The sequence below is a fragment of the Macaca nemestrina genome, chromosome 15 (genome assembly GCF_043159975.1).
Source record: "Macaca nemestrina isolate mMacNem1 chromosome 15, mMacNem.hap1, whole genome shotgun sequence".
NCBI classification, from domain to species: domain Eukaryota; kingdom Metazoa; phylum Chordata; class Mammalia; order Primates; family Cercopithecidae; genus Macaca; species Macaca nemestrina.
The window spans coordinates 49,831,274-49,849,357 of record NC_092139.1 but is presented as its reverse complement, the minus strand read 5'-3'; the positions used below and the strand labels follow the sequence as shown (position 1 = coordinate 49,849,357).

Genomic DNA, 18,084 nt, shown 5'->3' with positions numbered 1-18,084 from the left:
CATGATATGTATCTAAGACCAAAAATACGGGGTTCTCAGATGGTGCCTAACAGGAAGATGTGACCTAGTCAGACAAGACTGCTCTGAGAGACTTTGGTCTGAGGCCTAAGTGATGCAGGGAATGAGTAGACACCCCACATCCATTGTGGGGTATCTCTAAGAGATTATGATTATTTGCTCTTTTAATAGTTGTCCCTCCACGTTGTTTATGGAAAAGCTGTGCAGTGGCTGTTAATTGGTGGCCCCAATAAGCCATGCGTGCTCATAGTCATACCTTTGTGAAGCCCCTCCCACACTGACACTGGGCTTGGTCATGTGACTTGCTTTGACCAATGAGAAATTAGCATGCCCGACACAAGCAGTCTAGCTCTTGAAGCCATAGACCACCACGGAGAGGGTTGACTGTCCTGCTGGAGAGTTCACGAGGAGAGAAGCCAAGGAGGCTGTGAGACTACAGGGAAAGTAAGAGAGACGCACACACCAATGCGGCTGGCTCCCAGTACTGCTAGCCACAGACACCGGACATGTGAGTGAAGCCACTGTGGCCCCTCCTTTCCTTAATGAAGGCACCTGGCCAACAGTGCACGGGTAGAGCCATCCCAACTGTGTCCTGCAGGATAGTAGCATCCCAACTACTCTTCTTTTAAGCCACTAAGTTTTGGGATGGTTTTAACACAGCAACAGATGCCTGGAACATGCTGCTTGATCATCCTATCTGAGCTGAGTACTTATCAGATGGTGCAGAGCGGTGTCATTACTTCCCTCGCAGCCCTGTCAAACAGAGGCGTCTTAGGCTTAAGTCTGTGAACTCTGTGAAATCAGATTCCCAGTTGCACGTATCTGCATATTTTTTTCCTGGGGAGAGAACTCATGACTTTCATTACACATTCTCAAAAGAATCTGTGATTCCTAAAATAAAGCAATACATTATTTTTGAAGAAAATATAGACTTATATTCTTCAAAAAGAAGTTTGACTAAAGTGCTCTGTTGGCACAGAAAGAAAGGAGTAATTAACTATGCTAATTGGAATTGAGGGTGGTTTCCACAGTGGAGGTGATATGTATTTATCTCCTTAAAATTTCTGTAAAACTTCTGTAAGACTGAATTTGGGATCCTTATGTTAAATAATTTGTTCTCCTTTTGTGTTACATAGAGTTCATTGTACCTCTGACCTTTTTAAGTTGGGCCAATTTACTCATTCTTTCCCTCAAGACAAGAATTTAAATATCAGATATTATGGTAAATAATGAAAACTCAGGATCAGGTTTGCCTCCAGCATTTGTGGGGTTCCTGGCAGGAGTGAAAAGTGAAGGCTCACTCTGATCTAAATATTTTAAACTTATAAATTAGGCTAACAAACTCTTAAATAAAATATGTTCTGTTCTCCTACCTTGTCAAATTTAGCTTCAAATTTAGAATTCTCAGATGCCTTGGAGTTTTACCCGGGCATGTAGAGTGTGGAAAGAAATGGCCCAGGCTCCTTATGCCAGTGGGTGACTGATCTCTTTTCTCTCCCCCTACCCCAACTCTGTCCTGCACAGGCATCCCAACCACATCCAGGCTCCGTTCGTGCCTCTCCACTATCAGCTATACCTTGACCTCCTCAAGGCTAAGAGTGCACAGAACAGCAGCACAGTTCATGCCCAGAAATGTTGACCCATCCTGTGATGGACCCAGGGAAGGGCCCATATGAACATTCTAATGCCCTCCCAATGCAATCCCCTAAGAATAGGCTATGGGCCCTTTGGGCAGGGCATTTCAGGGTTTCGGGTATCTGGTGTGTGATCTAGAAGGTTGTAGAGGATCTAGGTGGGCAGGTCTCCTTGGCCCCACCTCACCGTGGTGAGGGATGTGGCCAGAAGATGACCAGAGTGGAGCCCCCAAAACCGTGCTATTCAGTGTGGTAGCCACTAAGCACGTGCAGCTACTGTGCAAATTGCTGAACGAGTTTAGTATGAAATGCATACTACATTTTGAAGACACAGTACAAAGGAAAAAAAGAAAGAAAAATATCTATCTCATGAAACATATTTAGCTGTTTCCTTTGCCTTTTTCTTTTTAAATGTGGTTATGGGGAATTTTAAATTACCCTTGTGGCTCACTTCGGTGGCTCTCTTGGACAGCGCTGCTTTAGAGCACAGGCAGCAGAGCCCCTGTGGTCCCTCTGTAATTGCATCACAGCAGTAAGGCCCTTGATAGCTCTCGGCCTCCTTGCCCAGTGCCACTCACTGCCATGAAACTCTTACCTGGTGTTGACTGGTCTCATCTCCTACATGCTGACTCTTGGGTTCATGGCCAAACTTGGATGCATAACTCTGGACTTCTACCCTGGAATTTAACAAGGTCCTGATGCTCCCCATATTGGCTCTCCGGTATTTGTTTCTGACTTCTTGCCTTTCCCCGACCTCCACTTCCCATTATCTTGAATGAAAGCCCCTTTTCCCATCCCCAGGTGTGGCCCCTCAGGTATTGTCTGTCCTATTCCTGGCTCTCCTTATGAAGCGTGGGTGAGATCTCATATGCTCCTCCACTCTTTGGGGTTCATTTCTGATCTACACTTCCTGTGGTATTTGCTATTACAATTTGAGTTTGACTGATAACAGCTTCATCTCTTAATCCTCTCAGACATATTTGCATTTTTGCTGGAGCCTTCAAAGTATTTCCCCAAGGAAATCCTCAAGGAATCCAGTGAGAGGCCAAGGAGGGAGGCAAATTCTACACTTTCCTTAAGAATCTTACAAATCCTTCTATTTGCATGTATTATTTATTCAAAAAACAGTTTATTCAGAAAACAGTTTATTCGAAAAACATTGAGTCTATGGTGCAACAAGGTATTCAAGCTCCTACTAGGTTCTAGTCACTATTCTTCTAAGCATAGGGACTCAACAGAGATGCTCCATTTGATAAATTAATTAAGAATCAAGGAATCACAGCAGCAGCTTCTCTTCTCTACTGTGGTGGAGCACTTGGTACTATACATGAGTGGGCCAGGGAGGTGAGGGCAGCTTCCCTGAGAGACAGCCTCTGAGAAATCAGTAAAGGTACTGAAAATGTAAATGGCTTCTTCAGACGGTTAATGGGTTTATATGATAGAAACCAAGTCCACTGGTGTACACATTGGGGGCCGCGCCATGCCTGCCTCGCTAAGGAACTTTCCCTGTGTAACAACCTCACAGCAAGTAGGATTAACATTTTTGACTTTGTGCCAGTTCCATGGCATGTGGAACTGGACTCCTTGGCTTAGCAAAGGAACACATTGCTACCTCATGGATACCAGGCCTACTCCATATAACAGGGATAATGTTTTGAAATATAATCCTATGAAATGACTCTTTTTGGAAATTGTGTTTCCTATAGGTTGTACTTTTAAAACTAGAGAAGCTGAGGTTGATTGCCCCAGAGAAAGGAAGACAGAAAACTGCTCAGAGTCAAAGGTCTAGTTCTTGGCTTTTGGGATTCTAAATAAATGCTATTGAGTCTATGGTAAAACAAGAGTCTCAAATGTCAAAATGAAAGAACCAGGCAGTTGAGAAAGCAGAGAAATATGCTGTTTGTTTTTTCTCCTTAGAAAATCTGACAGTTCATCCTTTAAGAGTACATTGCTTTTAAAAAATCACAAAGACATAAAAGTTGGTGGACTTTTACTTATGCCTTAAGACTTAAGACGCCTTTCTAAGTGACCCTGAGTTGCTGATCCGCTCTTATAAATCCCATTAGGCCCCCTGAGTTCAGGTCTATGTTGCAAAAAAAAGTTACTGTCATTTGCCAGGCAGGAATCATGATTTCTTTATCTGTGCATCTCCAGCTCTTAACACAGCAGTGCAACCGTGTTGATGTTTGACACATGTTTAGTAAGTGAATGAATAAGGGAACAAATTCTCAGAGTAGAGAAAAGACATTAAAAGATGGGCCTGAAAAACGGCAAGGCTACAGGGACATATTTTCTTAACGTGTTTTCTTTAACCAATAAATTAAAACATTATTTATCGAGGTAATAAAGATTGCCCCAGGTTCTGGGTGGTTATCAGGTTTGGCGCTGGCCTTCTAGCTTATAGCACAGCAACATCTTCAAAACGGCAGGCACCACCAAACAGTGTCGAGGCTACAGCTCTTCTCAGAGGTGATAACGAGCCTGTCGCTGGTATTTATGGGACCTACATTGCTGGCTGAGCCTGGCCATCTGTTGAGAAAACCCTTCAATTTAAGTAATATCTTAGTAACTTTGTTAGTTCCTCGAAGGCTGTCTTCGAATATCTTACAATTCCAGTTGCTCCCAGCACCCAGCATGGTGCTGGGTATAGAGTTCTTGGGTTTGTGTTTGTCAGGTAGGAGAGGCTCTGCTGTGGTAACAAGTAAGACCTGAAATCTCAAAGGCTTCACACAAAAGGTGTTTTCTCTCGGGTGTGAGATATGAGATGGACTGGCAGAGACTCTCCTCCACGCAGGTACTTGGGTATCCAAGCCCCTTTCACTTTGAGGCTCTTTTCCAAAGAGGAAGAGGGTCATGGAGGAGGCAAATTGACTGTCAACTGCTTTAGCCCAGAAATTCAGGACGAAGTCCTAGTCATGTGATTCTAACTGACTCTAAAGGAGGCTTCAAAGCGTGGGTAGGTTTGGTGAGAGCTCAGTATCTTTGCCACAGTACAACAAAGCCATGTGTCTGATGGAGTTGAAATGACACAGGATGACCCAGCACAGACGGAGAAGATAGGGTCTAAGATCCAATTTTGTCATTTACTAGCTATGTGATCTTGAATATGCTACTTAGTCTTCTTGTCTCAGTTTTCTTATCTATACCATTGGTTTAATTATAATAGTATCTATTTTCCAGGGTTGTTCAGAAGACTCATTGAGATGAAAAATGTGAAAAGGCCTTTGTAAAGTGTAACATACTTTTGGAACTTTCTAAATTTTTCTTTTTCATTTTTTCCCCTTTCAGGGTACTATGCAGTTGTGAATGTCTTACGACACAGTGCATATGAGCTGCAGAGGTTGAACGTGAACGGGGAGGGTTAGAGTCCTGTTTGTTTTTAATTTTTCTGTATTGTCAGTGCCTACCATGGATCCCAGCATGTAATGATACTTAATAAGTACACGTGTCTGCTAAATGAATAGCTGATTGAGTGAGTGAAATCTAAACCTCAGCAATGCAGTAAAAAAGCGAGTATATTCAAGTCCTCTGGTTTTCTGACTTAAATGTAATCTCTTAGGGCTTTGCCCTGATATTCTAAAAGGACTGATAACAAAGATTCTTTGCTTGGTTAAACTTTAGTCAGTCTCTTGGGGAACCTTCTCCTAGGCTCATCTGTGCATGTTTTTGTAAAACCCAGTTTTAGCAAGAACCCTGATTAGTCAATTTAGCAAGAACCGCTCATTCTCTCTCACTGTCTGATTAGCCTTGATATCTGATCAGGTTCCTCCTCCTCCAACATCACCTGTAAAAATCCTGTAGGTTCGTTTGGCCAGAATCCCCCTTACTCCTGATGTATCCTGTAAGTCATTTCCACCCATCAACCCCACCCTGCTCGTTAGCTATCAATTCCTGTGCTGTACTCAGAGTTGAGCCTAATCTCTCTCCCTCACTGCAAAATCCCCTTACCATGACCCCTATACCTGTCACAATGGTCCTGAATAAAATCTGCCTTCCTGTGCTTTATCCAGTGTCACTGAATGATTTTTTTTTTCTTTAACAATGAATGCTATTGCTTTCCTACACTGCAAAGACCAGAGACATAAAATGGTCCTTTGGGTCAGAAATGAATTAATATATTCCTTGTTGTGTTTTCTCTTTTTCTGAACTAAATAATCACCCTTCTTCCCGGGCTAGGCTGAAACAACTTTAGCAATAAGAGGAGCAATAACAAGAACATAATAAGAACAGTGACAGTTGACCAAGCGCTACCATGCACTAGGCACCATGTGAACACAGCACATCCATTATGTCTGCTAGTCCTTATAGCAGCCTTCTCCCTGTTTCAGAGATGATGGAATGCAAGTTTCCAGAGTTGGCAAAGTGGTCATAGGGCCGTTGTTTGAACCCAGCTGAATCTGCTTCTAAAACTCTTACTGTGAACCGCTTTGCAAAATTGCCCCCTTTAGCGTAAGCCTCAACCGTACTCCAAATATAAATGCTGGAAATATTTTTCTTTCATAACTCATTGTGATTTTTTGGTAAGACACTCTTTTCAAAGAAACAGTCATATCGTCAGCATCTATAATTGGTTTTTTCAAACATAAAAGATGCTGCTGCTGATAGGTTTACATAGGAGACAAACAGAATCCTTTGGGGGTTGCTACTTCCAGAACTGCAGTCTTTTTGTTTTCTCTGCAGGTTAAGATAAATTCATTTATTCCCCTTTCTTTCCTAACATTGTTCTTTAGAACAGAGGTCCCTCACTCCTGGGCTGCAGACTGGTACTAGTCCATGTGGTGTATCAGGAACCAGGTTGCACAGCAGGAGGTGAGTAGTGGGCGATATTACGACCCGAACTCCGCCTCCTGTCTGATCAGTGGATTGTGAACTGCGCATATGGGGGATCTAGGTTGCATGCTCATTATGAGAATCTAACTGATGCCTGATGATCTAAGGTGGAACAGTTTCATCCCAAAACCATCCCTCTCACCCCCATCCGTGGAATAATTGTCTTCCAGGAAACCAGTCCCTGGGGCCAAAATGTTGGGGACCGCTGCTTTAGAATGTGCCTCCCATTGTACCTACTAATCATGGCAGGTTTGGTCTGTGGCATTCCAGGTACTACTGCTGCCCCCAACCGCCCAAACTTGATGGTATTAAGCAACAACATTTATTTGTTCACAGATTGTGTGGGCCAGGAATTTGAACATGGCAGAGTGGAAGACTCTTCTCTGCTCCATTGTGACTGAGGGTTTAACAAGGAAGACTCTGTGGGCTGGGGTGACCTAAACATCTTGGACAGCTGAGTAGGGCTTCCAAGTTGGCTTCCTTGCTCTCACGTCCAGTGCTTGGCCTGAAGGACAGTCAACCACGGCACCTCCATGTGGCCCCTCCACATGGTTTGGCCTTCCTCACAGCATGGAAGCTGGATTCCAAGAAAGTGTATATTGAGAACAAGCAGCCAAAGAGCAAGTCTTCCATGAAAATCAGGTGGAAGCTACATAGCCTCTTCTGATCTAGCCTTAGTAGTCACACATCTTTGCTTTGCCTTATTGTTACAAGTGAGTCATAAATACAACCAGATTAAATAGGAGGAGAATTACAGTCGACATCTCAACTGGAGGAGTTTCTAAGCATTTGCAGCCATTTAAAGAAATGCCAGTAGTTAGTAAGAGCATCTCCCTCATCTATCAATACTCTTTAGAGTAACCAGGTACATCCCTCAAAGAAGAGAGTTCAGGGTGATACAAATGATAGCAAAACTAAAAAAATATAAATTAGTACATTTAGCTGGGCACAGTGGTTCATGCCTGTAATTCCAGCACTTTGGGAGGCTGAGGTGGGCGGATCACTTGAGGTCAGGATTTCAAGACCAGGCTGACCAATGCAGTGAAACCCCATCTCTACTAAAAATACAAAAATTAGCCAGGTGTGGTGGTACATGCTGGTAGTCCCAGCTACTCAGGAGGCTGAGGCACGAGAATCACTTGAACCCAGGAGGTGGAGGTTGCAGTGAGCTTAGATCTTACCACTGTACTCCAGCCTGGGCGACAGAGTGAGACTCCGTCTCAAAAAAAAAATTATATATATATATATATATAAATTGATTCATGCATGGCACAATCATATGATACAGCAATTGTAGCCATTAAAATTATGTTTTCAAATAAAATGAAAAGAGAAGGAGCAATGTGTCAATGGCTTATAAAGTTGGAAAACACTACAGATAGTATGAAGAACCTCTAAATATATGTCACAGTTTGAAGGAACTTGGCATTATGAGTGACTTTTTTCTTCTTCTGCTTATCTGTATATATGATATTTTTACAATAAGCATATGCTGCTTTTGAAAGAAGGAAAAAGTTAATCAGATAAGAGGAAGAAGGAATTTGAAAAGATGAAAACATTTGCATTAATTTCAAAAGACCAAGAAAGTGTTTTAGGTCAAGCCATGCATGGAGCTAGACCCTGCTGACTTTCTGGAGCCTGAGGGGCTCTGGTGGGTGGGCAGACTAAGGGGCACCATGAAGCCGGAAGGGACATTTGAATCTTCATGCACAAGCCTTGACTTTGGAAAGGAGGAAATTAAATGGAGGGTAACTTGTGCAGAGTCATACATCTAGTTAGTGGAAAAGTTCAGCCAGGATCATAGGCTCTTAGTCTCTAGCCAAGATGGTTTCTTCTTCACCTGCTGCCATCAGCTGTAAACTGACAAGAATCAGTTCCCTGTGCTTTTACATGAAGGACTGACACGTTTCTACTTCAAGTAGGCGTCTTCCCTGCAGCATCGTAGTTGAGAACTCTTCTGGCTTTGGAAAGGAGGATGGGATTTTATGGAAATTGAACTGGGTGTTGTGATAAACTTAGCAGTCACTGGTCATATCCAATGACAGGTGACAATTTTATTCTGAAATAAGTTGAACTCCAGAGTGAAGAATGGGAAAGATGATAATGACAATGTGCTTCCTCTTTTAAGGGGAAAATGAGAAAGACTCAGCTTTAGGGGTAGTTGAGGAGAAGAACCCACACTTCAAATGTTGCATTTCTAAGATGCTATGGGGGGCCAGATGGCGCTGGTACATCTAAAGGCAGCTTAGAATGAACATATCATCCCTGTCCCCAACATATTTTCCTCTCTGTGTTACCAGACACATGCTGTACAGATCCCTGAAAAGAGCACAAGATTCAAATATTTTGTCATCAATATTCTCTATTTTTGCCTTCAATTTCCATCCCATTAGAGATAAAAGTCTCATACAGTTGCTTCTGGCTAATTGCATTTTGTTTGTTTATTTGTTAATTTCTTAATGAAGAGGTGCTGCTTGAGGCAAGTGCAGATGAAAATGGTAATTTATTGTTTGGGGCAGGGAGGTTGGCTAAAGAAATGGGGAAAGAGCACAAACACTCATAACCTGGACTCAGTAATTCAGTGAATTTTCTGGATAAGACCATTGCCAGAAATACTTCCAAGGAGGTGGGTTGTGGAGCATAGAGATCTACCGCTATAATGAACAAGTTTAAAGGTTGATTTCTTTCCCCATACAATTTTAATTCAGCTAGAACCAACACTTTATAGATTGCTTTCATAGATTTTTCTGGGGGGCTGTTTTCAAAGAAGTCAAAGAATAGTTGGTGGTTGTTTTCATTTTTCAATAAAGCAAAGACCCAGTTGATAGGGTGTAGTTTTCTTTAAATCTTAGACAGTGTCTTCCTGCCTATTCTGTTGTTCAGATGTTGTCTTCTGTAGAAAAACAAAATACCCCATCTTCCTCTCACTCTTCCTCCTTCCTTATTGAATGCCTTCTAGGCATCCACACAGTACATAGATTTGTTTCTATTTCTACATAAACTTACGAGGGTAGTTGTGATTCTTCTCATTAAAGGTGGTGCAACCTATGTACCAGATGTTCAGAGAGGTTAGGCTCTTATCCAAAGACATCAGCTACTAAGTTACTGAGGTGGGAATCAAATCCATGATGAGTATGGATGTTTTGTATCCTGGGGGTTAGGGGCTAGGCTATTCTGGTAGGTAGGGGTAAGCTACCCACAACAGAGAAGAAGGTCAGAGGGAGAAATTTGGGTGATTCAGGTTACAGGATGGGGACCTTCTTTAAATGAGAAGAGATTCCTTTCAGTAGAGAGAACCTCAGCGATGCCTATGACCGCAGGGGTTACCTGGACAGACGTTGGTGAGGCCATCACAGAAGAGTACTCACTGTGCCCCCAGCAGTGTAGAAAGTTCCACAGTGCATAGCTTCATATGGAGATCGTCTAGAATCCAAACCTCTGTGACCCTAAAGCATCAATTCATAAAAAAAGTTTTCAGACAAGTTGACTAAATGTCCTTAAAGTGTTGAAATGCACATAAAATAGCAAAAGACACCACAAAAATGCCTTCTTCTGAGGTTATTAGGACAGATTTACAGAATAGTGGAAATTTGATATTTAAAATATAAAGATAATTCAGAAGTACCCTAGGCAAATTTGCTTAAAAATGATTAAAAAGCCAAGTAGAATTTCAGAAAAAGATAGATAATGGAAAGGATTCGGAGAAGGATTAAATATTAGATAACTTAATCATTAGGCAACTAATTATTAGCAAACTAGCCTTAAGAATGAGCTGAAGTCCAGAAAGTTCCCTGGGTACTGTTCATGATCACGGCCAATACTCTGTCGGACTTCAAGTGATGATCGAATATTACAAGATGATGATAAAGTCTTTAGAGATTATATTGTTATGTGGGGAAATATCAGAGTACCAGAATAATAAGGATAACTGTTGCTTTTAGGTGGATGGTTTTTCTTGCTACAATTACAGGGCAGGAGGGCTGATTTATTTGAGAAAAAAAGAAAGCAGTGTATTTTCCCCCAAATAGGAGAGTCATGTACTGAGCAGAGGGATGCAAAAGAGGGAATGAATGTTATTGGAACATTGAGGCAGCAAGAGAGGTGGGATGACACTTAGCAGCTGCAGGGTGAGAAACTCTGGGAAGAAAAAGAGATGTCTAAAGATGAATTTGCAAAAGAATTCTATGACCTTGGTAATGCCCTTGTGCTACCCCCTTAAAGAAATCTAGAATAAAGAACGGTTATTCTTCAAATTTCAAAAGGCAGAGTTTTATTATTGTTATTGTTGGATGCAAAGACAGGCCTCAAAGATGCCTAGTTATAGTCAGGTTAGGATCTTTTAATTACTCTTCCTTTTAATGTCCAGAGCACTTGCAAGTGAGAAGTGCCAGGAGAATTATTTATATTCCTTTGGGTAATATAAATGGGTAATTTATATTCATATTATACCCAGTAATGGGATTGCTGGGTCAAATGGTATTTCTGGTTCCAAATCTTTGAGGAATCACCACACTGACTTCCACAATGGTTGAACTAACTTACCCAAATGTCCATCAATGATAGACTGGTTAAAGAAAATGTGGCACATATACACCATGGAATACTATGCAGCCATAAAAAGGAATGAGATCATGTCCTTTGCAGGGACATGGATGAAGCTGGAAACCATTATCCTCAGCAAACTAACACAGGAACAGAAAACCAAATACCGCATTTTCTCACTTAAAAGTGGGAGCTGAACAATGAGAACACATGGACACAGGGAGGGGAACAACACACATTGGAGCCTGTCTGGGGAAGTAGGGAGAGCGTTAGGGAAAAGATGCTGGGCTTAATACCTAGCCTAATACATGCTGGGCTTAATACCTAGGTGATGGGTTGATAGGTGCAGCAAACCACCGTGACACATGTTTACCTGTGTAACAAACCTGGACATCCTGCACATGTACCCCAAAACTTAAAAAGTTTTTAAAAAGTGCCGGGAGAGCACATACAATGTGTTTCCAAATACCTTTGAGTGGGAATGTGTCTGTGAACTGCTTCACACCACGAGAACTACAAACCAGAGTACAGAAACTGCTGGCTTGCTGATGTGCTATTTGAGCACTTTATGGTTTTTTCTTAATTGAACCAAAAGACGAACCTCTGGAGATTTCACGTTAAAACTGGATTTCAATGTCCAGTGAAAAACTGAAAGGTGTGAGAATGACTGGACCTGAGAAGTGGCTGTCCCCTGGCAGTGGGACATGTGCTCTCCAGCCAACCACAGGCCCCAGATCCTTACTGCATTACCAGGCCTGTGTCATTCTTGATGTTCTGCCCCTGTAGGATAGACATTAAATTAGGATCCTTGGGCACCAGGCACCTGGGCCTGTCTATTCATCATCATCACCAGGCAAAGCAGATGCTGAGGATGAAGCACAAAAATGCCTTCTTCTGAGGTTGTCACAGAATGAGGGAGAAACAAGGACTCCCCTGAATTAAACTTGAGTCTGGCAGTTTTGTACTGTGGCTGTGGGGGGAGAAGGCAGTGGGTGTGCACGGGGGTTGTGGGAAGAAACAGGTTGTGTGAAGTATAAAGCTCTCTGGAAGGGAATGATGAAGTGGGTTACAGCCAAGAAATAAAGATATATAAATATTTGATACAGAGTTCTAAAGCAGCAAGTAGGACGAGGAGAGGACAATAAATAAAGACAAAAAAAGATAAAGATGCTCTTGAAATGTATGCAAATCAAGCTTACCCAGCGTGAGAATGAGAAATAAGTGATACACGAGGCTAAGAGTGCTGTGCATTGAATTTAAAATTTTCCTTGGGTATTTATGAGAACGAAGACACCTTGCCTAAATTTAGGCTGGAGGCTTCTCCAAGTATTGCTTCTTTTGCCTTTTGTGAGTCACAGCAGAAAGCTAGAGAGGGGGAAGTCAGGGGTGGAATTAGAAGAGCAGCAAACCCATTGTTAGCATCCTCTGCTGAAGAAAGCAGTAAGTTCCCCGGAGGCACCGGCTCCCACGGGACAGTGCTCCTCTGCAGCTGGTGCAGCTGGGTGATTAGCTCAGCAGGACCTTGAATCCTGTTCCAACTTACCAAAGTGAAAGTCCCTCTGCAGTCAGGAAACATCTCCAAGAGCCCAACCTGTATGCAAGCAAGCCTCTCGAGAGCCAGCCCCCAGGGAGAAAGCATTTTCCTGCATTTTCCTGTAGGACACTTGGGCTCTCAGGATCTCAAGAGTAGGGGGAACAGAGTTCTATGTTTAATCACTTGGGTACTGGAGAAATCATTTTGAGAAGAACATGTGACAGTCACAACCACTTAATTAAAGGAAGAAACTGCTCAGATGACCTTACTACTTGCAGAAGGAATGCAGGTGAATTGAGATGGGTATAGTTACAACTGCTATCACTTCTATTATTTTAGCTCTCTGAATAGAGAGCTATAAGAAGAGGAAAGTTAAATGTAATTTGGCTAAATATGGCTTCCAACTATCTACAAGGGGGCAGAAAAAAGCCTCTTAATTCTCTTAAATCATCCCTGACTGAAACTATCCTGAGTCTTGCTATTCTGAAACCTCAGTTGAGAGAATGACAGAGAAGGAATTCTTTAATTTATTTATTTACCCATTCACTTCTTTGAACTTTGTCCTTCCTGAGGTCATACCACCTCCTCCTGCATCCAATTCACTAAGCCCTGCAGATCTTACCTTCTAAATATCTCCCAATGTGTTTACTTTCTCTCCTGCCCAATGTTGTCAGCATATTCCTCTGCACTTAATCCATACTGCACACCTCAACTATTGTACTCTTTTCAAAATGAAAATCTGTCCCTTGAAATCCCTCAAGAACTTCTAATGGCTCTTTGGATAAAATTAGATAAAAGTAAACTCCTTAACATGCCCTACAGCCTTGCTACTTAAAGTGTGGTCCCTACACAGGCCATGTGGGCATCTCCGGGGAACTTGTTAAGAATGGAGAAATCAGTGCTTGCTTTTTCACAAGATCCCCAGGTAATTCAAAGGTACGTTAAAGTTTGAGAAATACTTATTGCAAGGCTCTGTGTTCTTCAGCAGCAACCTACCTGTTTAGCAAACCTGCACATTTGTGGCTCCCTGGGTAAGAATAGACATGGAGGCCCGTATGCCCTATGCCTAAATATTTAAAAATAATAAATCGATCTAGCTGTTAAGATATATTCCATCCTTCTGTCTTGACAAATACACCTTCACAATGATCTGGAGAGCCAGATTTCCTTACGAATTCCTGGACTCCTTATAGTTTCACATCACAACTTATCAAAGAAGCCTTAAGCATGAGTAGTCATTCTACTTACCCATTCAACATTTGCCCATAGCCTGTCACTTCTCAGGCCCAAGCGCACCTACCGAGTAGGATGGTCAGTGCTCAGGAGGATTGAGCTGGGAAAGGGGTCACTCGAGCGAGACTCCATCTCAAAAATTTAAAAAATAATTAAATTAACACACAACATGTGCTAATACATATTTGTGGAATGATTTAATGAATGAAGATGGGATTCTTTTGACAGTGAGAATGACTAAACAGAATATGCAAGGTTTCCATGATTAAGTAGGAAGGTTTTCTTCTGTACTTCATATGGGCAAGGTCCAGTGGGTTATATAATGCTTTGTGGTGTTGTCCAGAATGTGTTAGGTGACTTTTGACAATCTGCAAAATGCATATAGGGTCTTGCTCTGTTTATTTCAGAAATTACCATTTTTTTCTTTTAAAGAAAGCCCTGTTCTCTGAAATTTCCCATTATTTTACCATTTTGCTTTGGAAATGTACTGTCTGCATTTTTACTAGATCCAGGTGTAGAGAAGAACAATTCACTACATTCTTATTTCTTGCAGGTTGTTTAAATTGATGTGATTTAAACTATTCACATTTTTAAAGACTTTTTTTAGAGCAGTTGTAGGCTTGCAGCGAAATTGAGAGGAAGGTATAGAGATTTCCCATATACCTATGCCTATATACATATAGCCTCATACTCTAGCCATGCATAGGTAAATACACATCCATAGCCTCCCCCATTATGAACATCCTCGACTAGAGTGGTACGTTTGTTACAAGCAGTGAACCAACATTGACACATTATCCTCCAAAGTCCGTAGTTTAAGGTTTATTCTTTGATGTACTTTTTATTCTAACCCAAAGTGGTTTAGAAAAATGAATAATGGCAAGTATCCACAATTACAGTATCGTACAGTGTATTTATCTGTTCTAAAAATCCTCTGTTATTCTCCTATTCATCCTCCCCACAACCCCTGACAGTCACTGCTATTTTTTACTGTCTCCATAGTTTTGCCTTTTCCAGAATGTCATGTAGTTGGAATCGTACAGTATGTAGCCTTTTCAGATTGGCTTCTTTCGCTTAGTAATATGCATGTAAGATTCTTCCATGTATTTTCATGGCTTGACAGCTCATCTCTTTTTAGCACTGAATAATATTCCATTGTCTGAATGTATCACAGTTTATTTATCTGTTCACCTACTGAATGACATCTTGCTTACTTACAAGTTTTGGCAATTATGAATAAAGCTGCTATAAACATTTGTGTGTAGATTTTTAAGTGGACATAAGTTTTCAACTTCCTTGGATAAATACCAAAAAGCAGGGTCACAGGGTAAGAATATGTTTATTTTTGTAAAAGACTGTCGAACTGTCTTCCATAGTGGCTGTGTTATTTTACGTTCTCACCAACAGTAAATGAAAGTTCCTATTGCTCCACATTCTCACCAGAATCTCGTATGGTCAGTGTTCTATATTTTGGCCATTCTAATAAGTCTGTAGTGGTATGTCATTGTTAATTTAACTTGCATTTTCTTGAAGCCATATGATGTGGAACATCTTTTCATATACTTATTTTCTTCTGTATAGCTTCTTTTGTAAGGTGTCTGTCAAGGTCTTTAGTCTGTTATTTAATTGGGTTTTTGTTTTGTTTTGTTTTGTTCTTACTGTTGAGTTTAAGAGTTGATTATTTTGGATAACAATCCTTTATCAGATACATCTTTTGCAAATATATTCTTTCAGTCTGTGGCTTGTCTTCTCATTCCCTTGACACTACCTTTCACAGAACGGAAGTTTCTAATTTTAATGAAGTCTAGCTTATCAATTGTTTCTTTTGTGGATTGTGCCTTTGGTGTATATAGTCATCGCCACACCCCAGGTTATCTAGATTTTTCTCCTGTTATCTCCAGGGATTTAATAGTTTTACATTTTGAATTTGATTCTAGTATCCATTTTGAGTTAGTTTTTATAAGAAGTATAAGGGCTTTGTCTAGATCATTTTTCTTTTTTTTTCTTTGCATGAGAATGTCCAGTTGTTCCTATACCATTTGTTGAAAAGACTATCTTTGCTTCACTGTATTGTCTTTGCTTCTTTATCAAAGATGATTTGACTATATTTGTGTGAGTCTATCTTTCTGAGCTCTCTATTCTGTGCTGTTGATCTATTTGTCTATTATTTTACCAATATTACACTGTCTTGATTGTTGTAGCTTTATAGTAATCTTGAAGTTGGACAGTGTTAGTCCTCTGTTCTTCTTCCATATTGTGTTGGTTATTTGGGGTCTTTGTTCTCCCCATACAAACTTTAGAATCAGTTTGTTGATATCCAGAAAACAACTTGCTGGGATTTTGATTGGGATTGCATTGAATCTTTAGATCAAGTTGTGAAAAAATGACATCTTACCAGTTTTAAGTCTTTCTGTCCATAAACATGGAATATTTCTACTTAGTTCTTTGATTTCCTTCATTAGTGTTTTGTAGTTTCCCTCATAGAGATCTTGTATGTATTTTGTTATATGGGCACCTAAGTATTTCATTTTGGGGGTTGCTAAGGCAAATAGTATTGTGTTTTTAATGCCAATTTCCACTTGTTCATTGCTAATGTATTGGAAAGCAATTTACTTTTGTATATTAACCTTGTATTCAGAAACCTTGATATTATCAGTTATTCATTCTGGGAAGCTGTTTTGTTGATTCTTTTAGATTTTCTACATAGACCATCATGTCATCTGCAAGAAAAGACAGTTTTATTTCTTCCTTTCTAATCCATATACCATTTATTTCATTTTCTTGTCTTATTGCATTAGCTAGGACTTCCAGTACAATTTTGCAGAGAAATTGTGAGAGGAGATATACTTGCCTTGTCCCTGATCTGAGTGGAAAAGCTTTTAGTTTCTCACTATTATGATGTTAGCTATAATTTTTTTAAAAATAGATATTCTTTATTAACTTGAGAAAGTTCCCCTTTATTCTCAGTTTACTGTGAGTTTTTATCATAAATACCTGTTGGATTTTGCCAAATACCTTTTCTGCATCTATTGATATATTCATGTAATTTTTTTAGGCTGTTGATGTGATAGATTACATTAATTAATTTTGATTCTTGAACCAGTTTTGCACAGCTGGGATGAATATCATTTTCTTGTGCTGTATAACTCTCTCTATATATTGTTGAGTTCAATTCACTAATATTTTGTTGAGAATTTTTACACATCTCTTATGTGTTCATAAGAGATATTGGTCTGTAGTTTTCTTTTCTTAAAATGTGTTTTTCTGCTGTTGGTATTGGGGCAATGCCGGCTTCATAGAAGAAGTTAGGAAGTATCTTTTCTGCTTCTATCCTCTAAAAACATTATAGAGAATTGGCATAATTTCTTCCTTAAATATTTGGTGGAATTCACCAGTCAAACCATGTGGACCTGGTGTTTTCTGTTTTGAAAGGTTATTAACTATTGATTCTAATAATTTCTTTAATATATATAGATCTGTTTAGATTCTTTCTTTCTCTCTCTCTCTCTCCTTTCCCTCCCTCTCTCACTCCCTCCCTCTCTCTCTTTCTCTCTCCTTCCTTCCTTTCTTCCTTCCTTCCTTCCTTCCTCCCTTCCTCCTTTCCTCCTGTCTCCCTTCCTCTTTCTTTCTCTTTCTTTCTTTCTTTCTCTTTCTTTCTTTCTTTCTTTCTTTCTTTCTTTCTTTCTTTCTTTCTTTCTTTCTTTCTTTCTTTCTTTCTTTTCTTTCTTTCTTTCTCTTTCTCTCTTTCTCCTTCTTTCCCTCTTTCTCTCTTTCTCTCTCTCTCTCCTTCTCTCTTTCTCTCCTTCTCTCTTTCTCTCTCTTTCTCTCTTTCTTTCTTTCCCTCCCTCCCTCCCTCTTCCTTCCTTCCTTCCTTCCTTCCTTCCTTCCTTCCTTCCTTCCTTCCTTTCTTTCTTTCTTTCTTTCTTTCTTTCTTTCTTTCTTTCTTTCTTTCTTTCTTTCTTTCTTTCTTTCTTTCTTTCTTTCTTTCTTTTCTTTCTTTCTTCTTTCCTTCTTTCCTTCTTTCCTTCTTTCTTTTTCCCTTCTTTTCCTTCTCTCTTTCTTTCAAAACACAGTCTTGCTCTGTTGCCCAGGCTACAGTGCAGATCATGGCTCATGGAAGACTTGACCTCTCTGGATCAAACAATCTTTCTTCCTTAACCTCTCTAGTAACTGGGACCATAGGCATGTGCCACCATGCCCAGCTACTTTTTAAATAGTTTTTGTAGAGACAGGGTCTCCCTGTGTTGCCAGGGCTGATCTCAGACTCCTGGGTTCAAATGATCCTCCTACCTC

At 40.4% G+C, this 18,084-nt stretch overlaps 1 long non-coding RNA gene across 1 annotated transcript in view; it reads left to right on the top strand.

The window, feature by feature from the left end:
• The first annotated feature begins 354 nt into the window (after window positions 1–354).
• The window catches only part of LOC112427564 (uncharacterized), a 123,094-nt gene continuing 105,364 nt past the window's right edge, over window positions 355–18,084 (top strand). The window contains exon 1 of the long non-coding RNA XR_011614275.1: window positions 355–526. This is a non-coding gene — a long non-coding RNA (uncharacterized lncRNA). The remainder of the gene's footprint in view (window positions 527–18,084) is intronic.